The 13,376-nt window shown below is 41.2% G+C and overlaps 1 long non-coding RNA gene and 1 pseudogene across 1 annotated transcript in view; one reads left to right on the top strand and one right to left on the bottom strand.

Moving 5' to 3' along the window:
- Positions 1 to 13,376, top strand: part of LOC139077394 (uncharacterized) — a 42,042-nt gene that overhangs the window by 13,027 nt on the left and 15,639 nt on the right. The gene's annotated exons all lie outside the window — the stretch shown is intronic.
- LOC139082857 (non-secretory ribonuclease-like) lies at positions 10,468 to 11,112 on the bottom strand (annotated as a pseudogene).

Below are 13,376 nucleotides of genomic sequence, written 5' to 3'. Positions count from 1 at the left end.
TTTTTGCTTAAGAAAAGTTAGTCCTGAATTAGCATCTGTGCCAATCTTCCTCCACTTTATATGTGGGTCACTGCCACAACACGGCTGAGGAGTGGTGTAGGTCTCGGCATGGGATTTGAACCCATGAACCCAGGCCACCGAAGCAGAGTGCGCCAAACTTAACCACTATGCCAGAGGGCCAGCCCTGATCCAATAGTCTAATTGTTATCCATCACCATATGTATGTGCCCCTTTGCATGTTTTGCCCTATAACCCCCTTCCTCTCTGGTAACCACTAATCTGTTCTCTTTATCCATGTATTTGTTATCTTCTGCATATGAGTGAAATCATGCAATTTGCCTTTCTCTGTCCGGCTTATTTCACTTAACATAATACCCTCAAGGTCCATCCCTGTTGTGAATGGAATGATTTTGTCATTTCTTTATGGCTGAGTAGTATGCCATTGTCTATATATACCACATCTTCTTTATCCGGTCATCAGTCAACGGGCACTTGGGTTGCTTTCATGTCTTGGATGTTGTGAATGGTGCTGCAATGAACATAGGGGTGCATAAGTCTCTTTGAGTTGTCAATTTCAAGTTCTTTGGATAAATACCCAGTAGTGGGATAGCTGGGTAATATGTTATTTTTATTCTTAACTTTTTGAGAAATCTCCATACTGTCTTTCATAGTGGCTGCAGCAGTTTGCATTCACACCAGCAGTGTATAAGGGTTCCCTTTTCTTCATGACCTCTCCAACATTTGCTATTTTTTGTCTTTGTGATTATAGCCATTTTAATGGGTGCAAGGTGATATCTTAGTGTTGTTTTGATTTGCATTTCCCTAATGATTAGTGATGTTGAACATCTTTTAATGTACCTCCTTGACATCTGTATATCTTCTTTGGAAAAATGTCTATTCATATCCTCTGCCCATTATTGATTGGAGTGTTCATTTTTTTGTTATCAATCTGTATGAGTTCTTTACATATTTTGGAGATTAACCTCTTGTCAGATATATGATTTGAAAATGTTTTCCTTCAGTCAGTGGATTGTCTTTTCATTTTGTTTGTGGTTCCTTTGCCTTGCAGAAGGTCTTTTAGTCTAATGTAGTCCCATTTGTTTATTTTTTCTTTTGTTTCCCTTTCCTGAATAGACATGGTATTTGAAAAGGTGCTGCTAAAACTGATGTCAAAGAGTGTACTGCCTATATTTTATTCTAGGAGTTTTATGGTTTCTGATCTTACCTTCAAGTCTTTAATCCATTTTGAGTTAATTTTTGTGTATGGTGTATGAATAACGGTCTACTTTCATTCTTTTGCATGTGGCTGTCCAGCTTTCCCAACACCATTTATTGAAGAGAATTTCCTTTCTCCTTTGTATGTTCTTGGCTCCTTTTCAAAGATTACTGTCCGTAGATGTGTGGTTTTATTTTTGGGCTTTCAATTCTGTTCCATTGATCCAGATGTCTGTTTTTGTGCCAGAACCATGCTGTTTTGATTACCATAGCTTTGTAGTGTATTTTGAAGTCAGGGATTATGATGCCTCCAGCTTTGTTCTTTTTTCTCAGGATTGCTTTTGCTATTTGGTGTCTTTTGTTGTTCCATATAAATTTTGGGATTCTTTGTTCTATTTCTGTGAAGAATGTCATTGGCATCCTGATTGGGAGTGCACTGAATCTGTAGATTGCTTTAGGTAATATGAATATTTTATGTTTATTCTTCCAATCCATGTGCATGAAATATCTTTCCATTTCTTTATGTCATCTCTGATTTCTTTCGATAATGTCTTGTAGTTTTCATTGTATAGGTCTTTCACCTTCTTGGTTAAATTTATTCCTGGATATTTTATTCTTTCTGTTGCATTTGTAAATGGGATTGATTCTTGAGTTCTCTTTCTGCTAGTTCATTATTAGAGTATAGAAATGTGACTGATTTTTGTAAGTTGATTTTGTACCCTGCAATTTTGCTGTAGTTGTTGATTATTTCTAGTAGTTTTCTGATGGATTCTTTAGGGTTTTCCATATATAGGATCATGTCATCTGCAAAATGCAAGAGTTTCACTTCTTCCTTTCCGATTTTGATATCATTTGTTTCTTTTTCTTGCCTAATTGGTCTGGCCAAAACCTCCAGTACCATGTTGAATAAGAGTGGCGTGGGCCCTCTTGTCCTGTTCCTGTTCTCAGAGGGATGGCGTTCAGTTTTTCCCCTTTGAGTATGCTGTTGGTTGTGGTTTTTTCACATATGGCCTTTATTGTGTTGAGGTACTTTCCTTCTATACACATTTTATTGAGAGTTTTTATCATAAATGGATATTGGACCTTGTCAGATGTCTTCTCTGTGTCTGTTGAGATATCACGTGATTTTTATTCCTCATTTTGTTAATGTGGTGTATCACATTGATTGATTTGTGGGTATTGAACCATCCCTGAATCCCGGGTATAAATCCTACTTGATCATGGTGTGTGGTGCTTTTAATGTATTACTGTATTCAGTTTGCCAATATTTTGTTGAGGATTTTTGCATCTATGTTCACCAACGATATTGGCCTGTAATTTTCCTTCTTTTTGTTGTCTTTGTTTAGTTTTGGGATCAGGGTGGTGTTGGCCTCATAGAATGTGTTAGGAAGCATTCTATCTTCTTCAATTTTTTGGAATAGTTTGAGAAGGATAGGTATTAAATCTTCTTTGACTGTTTGGTAGAATTCTCCAGAGAAGCCATCTGGTCCTGGACGTTTATTTTTCGGGAGGTTTTTGATTACTGCTTCAATCTCTTTACTTATGATTGTTCTATTCGTATTCTCTATTTTGTCTTCAGTTATGGGAGGTTGTATGAGTCTAAGAATTTATGCATTTCTTCTAGGTTATCCAATTTGTTGGTGTATTGTTTTTCATAGTATTCTCTTATAACGCTTTTGTATTTCTGTGGTATCAATTGTAATTTCTCCTCTTTCATTTCTAATTTTATTTATTTGAGCCTTGTCTCTGTTTTCTTAGTGAGTCTGGCTGAATTTTTCAATTTTGTTTATCTTCTCAAAGAACCAGCTCTTAGTTTCATTGAGTTTTTCTACTGATTTTTTTGGTTTCTATTTCATTTATTTCTGCTCTAATTTTTATCATTTCACTCCTTCTACTGACTTTGGACTTTGTTCCTGTTTTTCTAGTTGTGTTAGGTGTAGTTTAAGATTACTTGAGATTTATCTTGTTTGTAGAGGTGGGCCTGTTTTGCTATGAATTTCTCTCTTAGAACCTCTTTCACTGCATCCCATAAGAGTTGGTATGGTGTATTTTCATTTTTGTTTGTCTCCAGACGTTTTTTGATTTCTCTTTTGATTTCTTCACTGACCCAATGGTTGTTCAGTAGCACGTTGTTTAGTCTCCACATGTTTGTGTCTTTCCAAGCTTTTTTCTTGTAATTGATTTCTAGTTTCATAGCATTAGGGTCGGAAAAGATGCTTGATATGATTTCAATCTTCTTAAATGTATTGAGGCTTGCCTTGTTTCCCAACATATGGTATATCTTTGAGAATGCTCCATGTGCACTTGAGAAGAATGTGCGGTCTGCTGATTTTGGATGGAATGTTCTATGTATATCTATTAAGTCCATCTGGTCTAATTTTTCTTTCTTTCTTCCTTTCTTCCTTCCTTCCTTCCTTCCTTCCTTCTCTTCCTTCCTTCCTTCCTTTTCTTTCTTTCTTTCTTTTCTTTCTTTCTTGTCTCTCTCTCTCTCTTTCTTTTTTTAAAATTGGCCCTGAGCTATCATCTGTGCCAATCTTTTTTTTCCTTCTTCTCCCCAAAGCCCCCTAGTACATACTTGTATATTCTAGTAACAGATCCTTGTAGTTCTGCTGTGTGTGACACCACCTCAGCATAGCTTGATGAGCAGTGATAGGTCCATGCCCAAGATTAGAACTGGCAAAACCCTGGGCTGCCAAAGTGGAGGGTGCAAACTTAACCATTCAGCCACAGGACAAGACTCTAGTTTTTTTTTGATTCCACTATTCCCTTCTTGACTTTCTTTCTAGATGGTCTATCCATTGATGTAAGTGGGGGTGTTGAGGTCCCCTACTGTTATTGTGTTGCTGTTAATTTCTCTCTTTAGTTCTGTTAATAGTTGCTTTATGTACTTTGGTGCTCCTGTGTTAGGTGCATATATATTCATAAGTGTTATGTCCTTTTGGTGGGATGTCCCTTTTATCAGTATATTCTTCCCTTCTTTGTCTCTCATTGTGTTTTTTATCTTGAAATCTGTTTTGTCTGATATAAGTATGGCAACATCTTCTTTCTTTTGTTTGCCATCTTTAGTTTAAACCGTATTGTATCAGGAGGAGGAATGAAGTTGGAGAATGGCTCCATTAAGGGAACATCAGGATCAGGAAAATGAATGGTCTTGATCATTTTCAAAAGATATGAAGCCCTATCAAGGAGCCGGATAGGACTATAAGGGAGCAGAAGATGAATGAGATTTCTGAATGAGCTTGAAATGAGGAAGGATGGAATGAGAACCACAGGACAAGAGGGAGAGCTGAGTTAGCTGGGATGTGGTAGTCACCACATCTCAGAAGCCAGAGTCAGGAGTGAACCTTGATTCATTCAACCTAGAGAGAAAGGTTGGAACTGAAGAAAATAAGAATCACGAGAGTTGAAAAATAAAAAGAGGAGGGAAAATACACAAGATGGGAAAAAAGATAAGAGGAGAAGCTAGTTGGAATAGTCACCAGAGAATTTATGTGGAAGAGTTTTCAAGCTTCCTCAACCCCTGTGCCCTTTTCCCAGATTGACTCAGTAAGTGGCGTCTTGTGGTGTAGAGATGTTGCTGCAGGCCCCATGGGAAGGGAATACTCCTAGGTCCTTTGTCTCTAATTGGTGAGATTCTGCTCTAAGCAAATCACATTGCATCACCCAGCTTTCCTTTAGGTTGATGACAGGAAGCCGGGAATCGAAACTCAGTTCCCAAGTGAAGGACTTTGGTTAGAATCAGAGCTGTACTACTTATAAGTAACGAGACCTTATGCATACTACTTGGCCAAGTGGAGCACACCAGAGCTTGGATACTTTAAGCCCAATGGACAGTTTGCAGGGCCATGAACACTCAAACTTGGGAAATCTGTATGTAATAACACACACTTGTCGAAACTGTTGGGTGAATTAAACAAGAATAATTGAACGTAGTAAATTTCTGCTGTAGAGTTCATGGTGGAGGTTTGGGGGAGAAGCCCTACGTGGCAAATGACCATGAAGAGAGGAGGCCCCTGTGTTGCAGCCCTTCCAGCTGATGGACTAGACATGAGAGTGATGTCATCCTGAATTCTATAGCCTAAACTAGAGATTCAGTAGCAAGCCCAGCTGAGACTACATGAAGCCAAACGAGCCTCTCTGCTGAGCCTAGCTAACCCACAGAATGGTGAGAAATAATGCACAGTTGTTACGGGTCACTGAGTTTAGGGGTGTTTTGTCTGGTAGGGGGGGAGAGAGAGAGAGGGAGACAGAGAAGATTGAAAATTCACCTGTTTTTGCAGTCCACCATTCACCTAATGGCAGACCTTTAACAACGGCTTCCTCCACTTATGGATAACTGGAGCTTTACCTCATCTTCCTCTTCCAGAAGGAATGAAAGCTTCAATCTGATAATCTCCTTGTGAAACATCATTCACTGCTTGGAGACGTGGCTACACCTTCATCCTATCTCTTGCCAGCCACTTGACAGCACCTCTCTTCGGCCTGGAGAAACTACTTTCCATTTCCCTTGGCTCTTTGGCTCCTTGGCTATGTGGCTATGTGACCTCCAACAATTTCTGCCTTCTAGTATTTATACCTTTGTATAATCTCCTCCCTTGAGTGTGGGTGGGACTATCAATTTGCTTCTAGCCAATAGAATAGAGCAAAAGTGATGGGATGTCACACTTGTGGTCATGTTTGTTTATGTAAGATTGTGTCTTAGCAAATGGGAAGGAAAGATTCACATTTGCTGGTTTTGTCAACTAAGCTGCCACGTTGTAAGAGGGATTGTGGAGAAGGGTCACAGACAAGACATTGTTGACAGCCTCTAATAGCTGAATGTGGTTCCCTCCTGACAACCAGCAAGAGAATGGTCCTTTGGTCATGCAGCGGCAAGGAAATAAATTCTGCCAACAATCTGAATGAACTTGGGAAGAGATTCTCCCTTAATGGAGCCTCTAGATGAGAAAGCAGCCTGGCTAATACCTTGATTGCAGCCTTGTGAGACCCTGAGCAGAGGACCCAGATAAGTGTGCCTAGATTCCTGAACCCGCAAATACTTGAGATAATAATCGTATGTTACTTTTAAGCTGCTAAGTTATTATACAAAAAAAATTTAATACAATCCATCTCTCTTCATTTGTTCAACAGCTTTATTTGAGCATCGGCTCAGTATCAGGTACCATTCTGGGCACATTTGATATAGCAATGAGGCTGATGCATTTTATTCCCCATAGTGGGTCTCAGCCAATTCCTTCAACCACTTCTCCCTTCACTTAATGGGAAAACATCTCTATGACATGTAGGTCAGTTCTGTGCACTCATGTGCTAATTGGGTGAAGTTAACAGAGGCCTATCCTTGGGTAGAGGTGCTTGATTAGAAGTATTTGTAGCTGGACTTGTCTTGGGGCCCCAAGGCCAATGATACCTCCACTTTCTCTCACCTTGGAATTGCCCCAATACCAAGACGCTACCAATTTCCATCATAGGCTTCTGAAGTCAGGGTCAGATAAAAGTGGGTCTCAAATGCCAGACTGCAGACAGGTTATATCAGAACCATGTGAAGAAAGCTTTGGATGTGCTGAATCCTGAGCTCCACATCCAGACATTCTGTGTCAGTACATCTGGATGGAGCAAGAATTCACAGTGTGAAAACTTCTGCAGGTGATTGTAATAGAAACTATTGAGCCATAGAAAGTTTTTCACGTGTGGTACTCTACAAGCATGTTGGCAGAATGAGCTACTTATGGGTTTGTTATTATGTTTGATCATATAATTTATTGTGAAACAAGGTTGGCTATTTGTCCTTAGGGATTGTTCTGAAATGTCGCAGTGAAACAGACTGAGTGACCTGAGTGTGGGGCTCTATGGATACCGCTTACCTGTGGCTTCTTTTTCAGAAAAAGATTGTTTGCCCTCTTTCTTTTCTATTTGGCTAAACACAGTTGAAAACAGAAAGAGCGTTTCTGTCCCAGGGATATCTGGTAAATTTTTACTTGGTGAGTGACTGATCTCTTTAGGTTTTCCACAAGACCACTAACCCAGGTGGTCTCACTCTCTTTTTCCTGGGTATTCCTGAAATAACCCCTCAAGTTTTTGTGCTAGTTTTCAATCTCACTCAAATGCAAAGACAGTTTTGAGGGTCAGACCAAAACAGCTTCCCTACTGTAAATATATTTAAATTTTACTGTGGAGTCTTAAAGTAATAATAAACTATTCATATGCAATTATTTAGTTTAAATTAGTCATGCCTTTTCTATCAAATTCATGAATCTTATAAGAAAAAGTCAATTTAAATCATCAAACAATTGACAAATATGGACCCAAATACCACATGCACACCTCTTTAATAGCATAGACACCTGCACCCAGAAAATCATTCCTTACTTATGAACTCAAAGAACTGCAAAGTATCTGAGCTGGACGATCATTTTGTATGAGCCCATCGTTTGTAGATGAAGAAAAGAATGTTGGCACCCCAGCATTCCCAAATTCCACAGCCAGGTAGTGGAAGATCTGGACTAAATCCCACAGCTCCTTGCCCTGGGAATTCTATTGCCTTAGTTGAGATCATGTCATGGCCCAACACCACAATCATAAATACGGACATGCACTGTGTTCTGTGAAATAATATCATGAAATGATTCCTTGTAGGCAATTTGTCCAGGGAAATCGCTAGTTCTCATGTGCTTTCATCATGGCTCACCATCCAACTACCTGTGTAGGGTCTTTGCACAATGTCTGTTCTCCAGGATTAGAGAGGGAGACAAGAGACTCAGGTTTTACTTCTGCTGTGAGTATCCATAACCACAGGAAGGACTCCTTCAAACATAAGCTGTCAGGGATTCTCAGTCTTTTCTCAGTACCCCCGAAGCTGTAAGAGCCATCTTGACTTTATCTCCCCACTCCCAAAGCCTCCCTCTGCTCTGAGGTTGTGGCAGGAGCTTGATGTTTGCTGAAGTGACTGTGTTTGATCTACAGCTGTCTGTGAGTCTCAGTGTATACTGCTTTCCTCCATTTGGGCCACTGGTGAGACCAAAGAGAAACCAGATCAAGGCACAGAGATGAGAAACTTGTTTGCCAGGCATCCAATTTAGGACTGGGTGCAATGGGAATTATGTGTAATGATGGACTGTTCTCATGGAGAAACTTGAAATACTTTTTCGGTCAGAGTTATAAAAGGGAAGACTTAAGGTTCTACTTATTTAAACTCCAAATATTCATACTTTCAACTGTGGAGCTTTAAGTAATGATGTAAATATGATATTAGAGAACACACTTGAACAGAATAAGTTATATGTGTTAGTCAACCCACCTCTTCCTTCCAGCTAGGAAAAGGGGAAAAGTTCTGTGTCGAAGAATGAGAGGAGGTTTATGGCAGAGTCGACAAGCACTTATGGAGAACATGGGGGGCGAACAGGGGAACAGTGACTAAAGGAGGGTGCAGAGCTTCTTTCTTTAGGGCAATTCAACTGACCCTTTATTCCCACTTTGTTTATAGGATGTTGGGACTATTGATCAGTCAGGACTTTTTCACGACCATGTTTCAATGCCTCTTAGTCAAATGCAATCTGATCAAAATGGAATGTAATAGGTATAGATGGAAAATTCACATATTTTAGGAATGTATAGTTGTTTTAAGGGTTGAGTGAGCGTCAGGATCCCTTAGAGAAATCAGAAAGAGATTGAGTCTGGATTTGAATTCCATCACAAGCTACATCCCAGGGAAAAGGTGAGGAAATATTCATTTTTTACACAGCAGCCAAATTAATCTCAAATCACTTTAATCTACTACTTAAACAGTCCATTTGATCCTCATTTCGAAACCCCTCTTGACCGAGGTCTCCACAGCCCTGAAGGGTTTGAATCTCATTAGTCTCCATCATTAATGCTCATGATTATCAATGCTCTGGTCCTACTGGATGTGGGAGATGCTGGTCCCTGACTGGGAGGAGGCATATGATCTGGTGACTGAAGTGACCATGTCCTTCACAGGACATGTGATTCCATCTTTGCTGTGTCCCATGTCTCCTGCTGTTCTGTGTCTATGTGAAGGATGAACATAATTATGCCATGACTCATTTTACCTAAAGTCAATGGGTTCTGTCGAGTACCGCAATTTCCCAAAACCAAAGTTCCTGTACAATATCTTCGCTCAAAAGACATACCTGGATGTGCAATAGCTTCTCCAAAGGAGATGCTCAAATGCAGTTGCTGTCTGTAGTACTAACAAGAGCAAGACTTAAGCCATTGTGGAGTGGTGATTGGGATGGAGACAGTACCTCTGGTCAGGGAGGTGAGGACTCCCAAGGCCAAGGACAAAAGTACAGATTTGATGCCATGCTACCTGAGTTGTCTTCTGAGTCACGCACTCCAAAAAACCCACACCATCACCACCCTTGAATGCTGCATCTGACCACAGCCTGCAAGGGGCTTTCCTTTCCAGTTCCTCACTGATTCTTGAGTGCAGCCTTGTGATGGAGGTGGGGAAAGGGATTCGTCTTTATTGACCCCTTCTTTCTGTGGGTCTACAATTCCCTAATCCTGGAGCCTGTGCCCCTTCCTGACCTGAGCGTGCAGGAGCTACACTTCACCCTTGGGGACAGTAGGGGAGGCCAGAATGGGCAAGAGTGACTCACCCCTCATGAGACCCAATTCCATGTCCTCCTCCTTTCCCTTCTTCCCCCAGGTGACTGGCTACTCCTTTCTCCAGGACATAGAATTTGCTGGGAAAGATTCCCACTTCATCTCCCCGTAATACTAGAATAGTACCCATTGCTTCTGGACAATTTGTTCTATTCCACATTTGATTTGGACCATGGGTCACCCTTAGTAAAATTACTCATACTTGGAGATTTGATGCACCAATTTTTAAAAAATAACACTGAGGGTGAGTTGTTTTTGATCTCGTGATATTGATGACATTCTTTTTGTCCTTTCCTTTCTTTCTTGTACAACCAGGTTCCCTTCTAACTTAAATTTATGATTCCTTAATCAGACAGAATCAATCACATTTGCCTTGTAATTATTCTCTGGGCCTTTACCTGTTGGGAAGCAAAGAGGCAGATACCAACTGAGGCCTCAGCCTCACAGCTTAAAGGAGAGAGAGTGAAAATTCTGTGCTGCTTCATGACACAAGGAGCTTCTTATCTTCTTCTCTCTATATCCCACAAATCTCAGATTAAGTGGTTGGAAAGACCTGTAAATCAATTGCGATTAAATGACAGAAGAGAGGCAAAAACAGACACATGGTCTTTGAGATGATTTTGTGAAGAAGTTTATTTCAAGAAGAACAAGGAGCTTCAGCTGAGCAAAGCTTAGAGGAGGTTGGGGGCTTGCACGATGATGACTGATGCCGATATCTGGGGTGGATTGTGGGATGGGACCATAGCTGTGACTGTGTAGCGTGGCAGATGAGCTTGGCGTAAAGCGCTGACCCAGAGCTTAGAAGATCCAATCCAAGTGAACTGGAATCACTGAATAGGCGGCATTGTCCCCTGGTTGACTGTTGTTACAGGCAACAATGAAGTACTTCCGTGCCCTGGTCTGTCCACATCTGCAGTTCCTATATGGCCGTGGTACTGAGGTGAGGTTGCAGTCTGTTACGTCCTGAACTGAGCTATTATGACAATTCATGTAGCCAGTCATAGGGCAGGTTACATTTGTGGTGTTACAAACGTTAGCTACAAAAGCAAACATTGCGTCGAGAAAAGTGTTTATATTTTTGCACCTCTTCGTATAACGGTTAACCACCTGCATTGCATTATCGCATGGATGGTGGGTCATATTTATGTGCTGAGTTTCAAACTACTGAGCCCTGGTTAAACCAGCCGGTGGGTCATGGAATGAGGTCACCATTCCCAGGATCCCCAACAGCGGAAGGAGACAAAGCCGAGAATCCTGCTGTGTTGGAACCATGTTTCCTGTAACAATAAAAGAGAAGTATCCCCTCCACCTGGCTCAGTAGTGACACACTCCCTCCTCACTCACCCCGCAGGCCCCTCTTTGTCACTCTGGATCTTATTTCCCTTCCCCTCCCCTCCCCCAAATCTGTCATGTGTCCTGGTCACTAACTTGAGCTCAGCCCTCCTGCAGTTGCTGCCCCATCGCTGTCCCTCCCGTCCCAGCTCTAGGGCTCATTGTCTTACCCAGTCTCTGTACTGTGGCTCCTGTGAGAACAGACTCAGCTGGTCGTCCTGGGGCTCAGGGACAGCTGGTCTCCCTGCTACTTGGAGCTGAAGATATAGAGCAGCCCCTGTGGGTGGAGCCAGCAGAGCCAAGAGGGTTGTGAATCTAGGACATGAAGAAACCCACAGATCGGCACATGGCCCACTTCTAGAATGAGCATCTTTGATCATTTTCCAATCAATGCACGCCCAGGGAGAGCACCGTTGCTGTTCCTGTTGTAACAAATCTAATTCCAGGCAGCCTGTGTAGGGCAGAGCTCTCTCAGTGGTTCTGGTCTCTGCTGATGAAAAATATACGCTGGCTGCAGAATGGCCATAGATTTTATAACTCAACTTGGGGTAGGGCACTGAGGGACTGAAGTACGTAAACGCAGGCCTGGGACTTGGAACAAATGGAACCAGGGAGGGCTATTGGCACAGGAGGAACCTAGGTCCCCCTTTCATGTTAGTATCTCCCTGGTTTCCTCCGACCAAATGTTCTCCATGTCATCACCTCTTTCTCCCAGAAAGTTGAGCTCTGAATTTCCTGCTGCTCAAAATACTTTAGCAAATTAAAGTACCTTGTCATGTATCTTTGAGGTGCTCTTTGTTGTTTCTTCTGCTCCCCTTGCATTGAATTCACTTTCTCTTGTTTCAACACTGGCCTGACTATTGCCTTCACTTCCTGTGAAGCAGCATAACCTGAAAACACCTACAGGAAAGTCTTTCTGTAAAACCTGCCAGAGAATGAACAACGGTGTCCTATAAAAGAGATTGTGCAGAGGGGGGAACAGGTATCGTGGTGGGAAGCCCTCAAGCTGAGAGATGTTAAATCTCTGGGTCAGCTTCTAGGTTAGAAAACTGAATGAGACCCTTAAATGGTATCATACAACCTTCCAACAAAATTAATCCACAAATTTCTTACTACCTTTCTATATTACCATCATCTGGAAATGCAATAATTTTACTGTTGATGTCTTCTTGTCAACAGGGACATAACAGTGACCTGGTCAGGACTCAGTGCAGAGTGAATAGCACTGTGCCTTAAAATCCTGTTACTGAAACTCATTAATATCTTTTATCATGAAGCAAGTTTTTTTTAGTGTACATTTTGTGGAAATCATTTTTATAAGTGATGAGGATGTAAAAACTTAATTAGATGCAATGTCACTCCTCTGTGTTCCCGACAGCCTCACCGGGTAGAAAGACCTGTACTTAAGTGTCTATAATATGAGGAAAAACACATATACTGCAGTCACAAGGGGTGTATCTGGGTCAAAAACTTGTTCTGATTAGCATATACAGTGTTACTAATAATATTGGGTTTTGGGTGTTAACTTTTCAACTTGGGATAGTTCACATAAAAATTTGCATTCCTGTCTTATTTTAAAAAATCAGGAAGTGTTGATTGGCTCACTGAGTCTCCATTACCACAAGAGATCAATTAGAGCTGCGTAGCCACAACTTCTGTTGAAGGGGGCAATAGTTCAGGGGTCTCTACCGACTCTGCTCCTACCTACTGATTCACTCAGTGATGATACCTGCCTGCCTCCTGTAGACAACTGTGTTTAAGACCCATCAGGATTGTTACACATGTCCTGAGAAGCAACTCACACAATGCTCTGCCTAATTTGCAACCATGTTTCTCCTTTAAAATGTATTCAGAGCACACCTTCTCAGATTTTTCTGATTGTTTCCTCTAAACCTTTTCAACAGCCCTCTTTGTCTCCAGGACTGGTACAAATGAACCAGTTTGGTATTTGAGACCTTTTGGAGAACACTTCTTTATATAAAGCAGGAATAAATATAAACCTATATTAATCAAAGTACAGTGTAAGTTCAGCATGATTTTACCTTTAAAAGACAAAAACCACTTCTTATGGGCTCTTTCTGTTGTTTCAGTAGCATAACCTCCCTTGCAGCGAAATTCAGTGGCACATTTCTGGACCTGATCCATACTTCCACTGAGAGGGATAGCCAGAATTATGCCCTACTCTTATTAAGTCATTGTTTGGA

The sequence above is a fragment of the Equus przewalskii genome, chromosome 1 (assembly GCF_037783145.1).
Source record: "Equus przewalskii isolate Varuska chromosome 1, EquPr2, whole genome shotgun sequence".
Lineage (NCBI taxonomy): Eukaryota > Metazoa > Chordata > Mammalia > Perissodactyla > Equidae > Equus > Equus przewalskii.
Note: the sequence above shows the minus strand (reverse complement) of the source record. Positions and strands in the feature narration are given on the sequence as shown.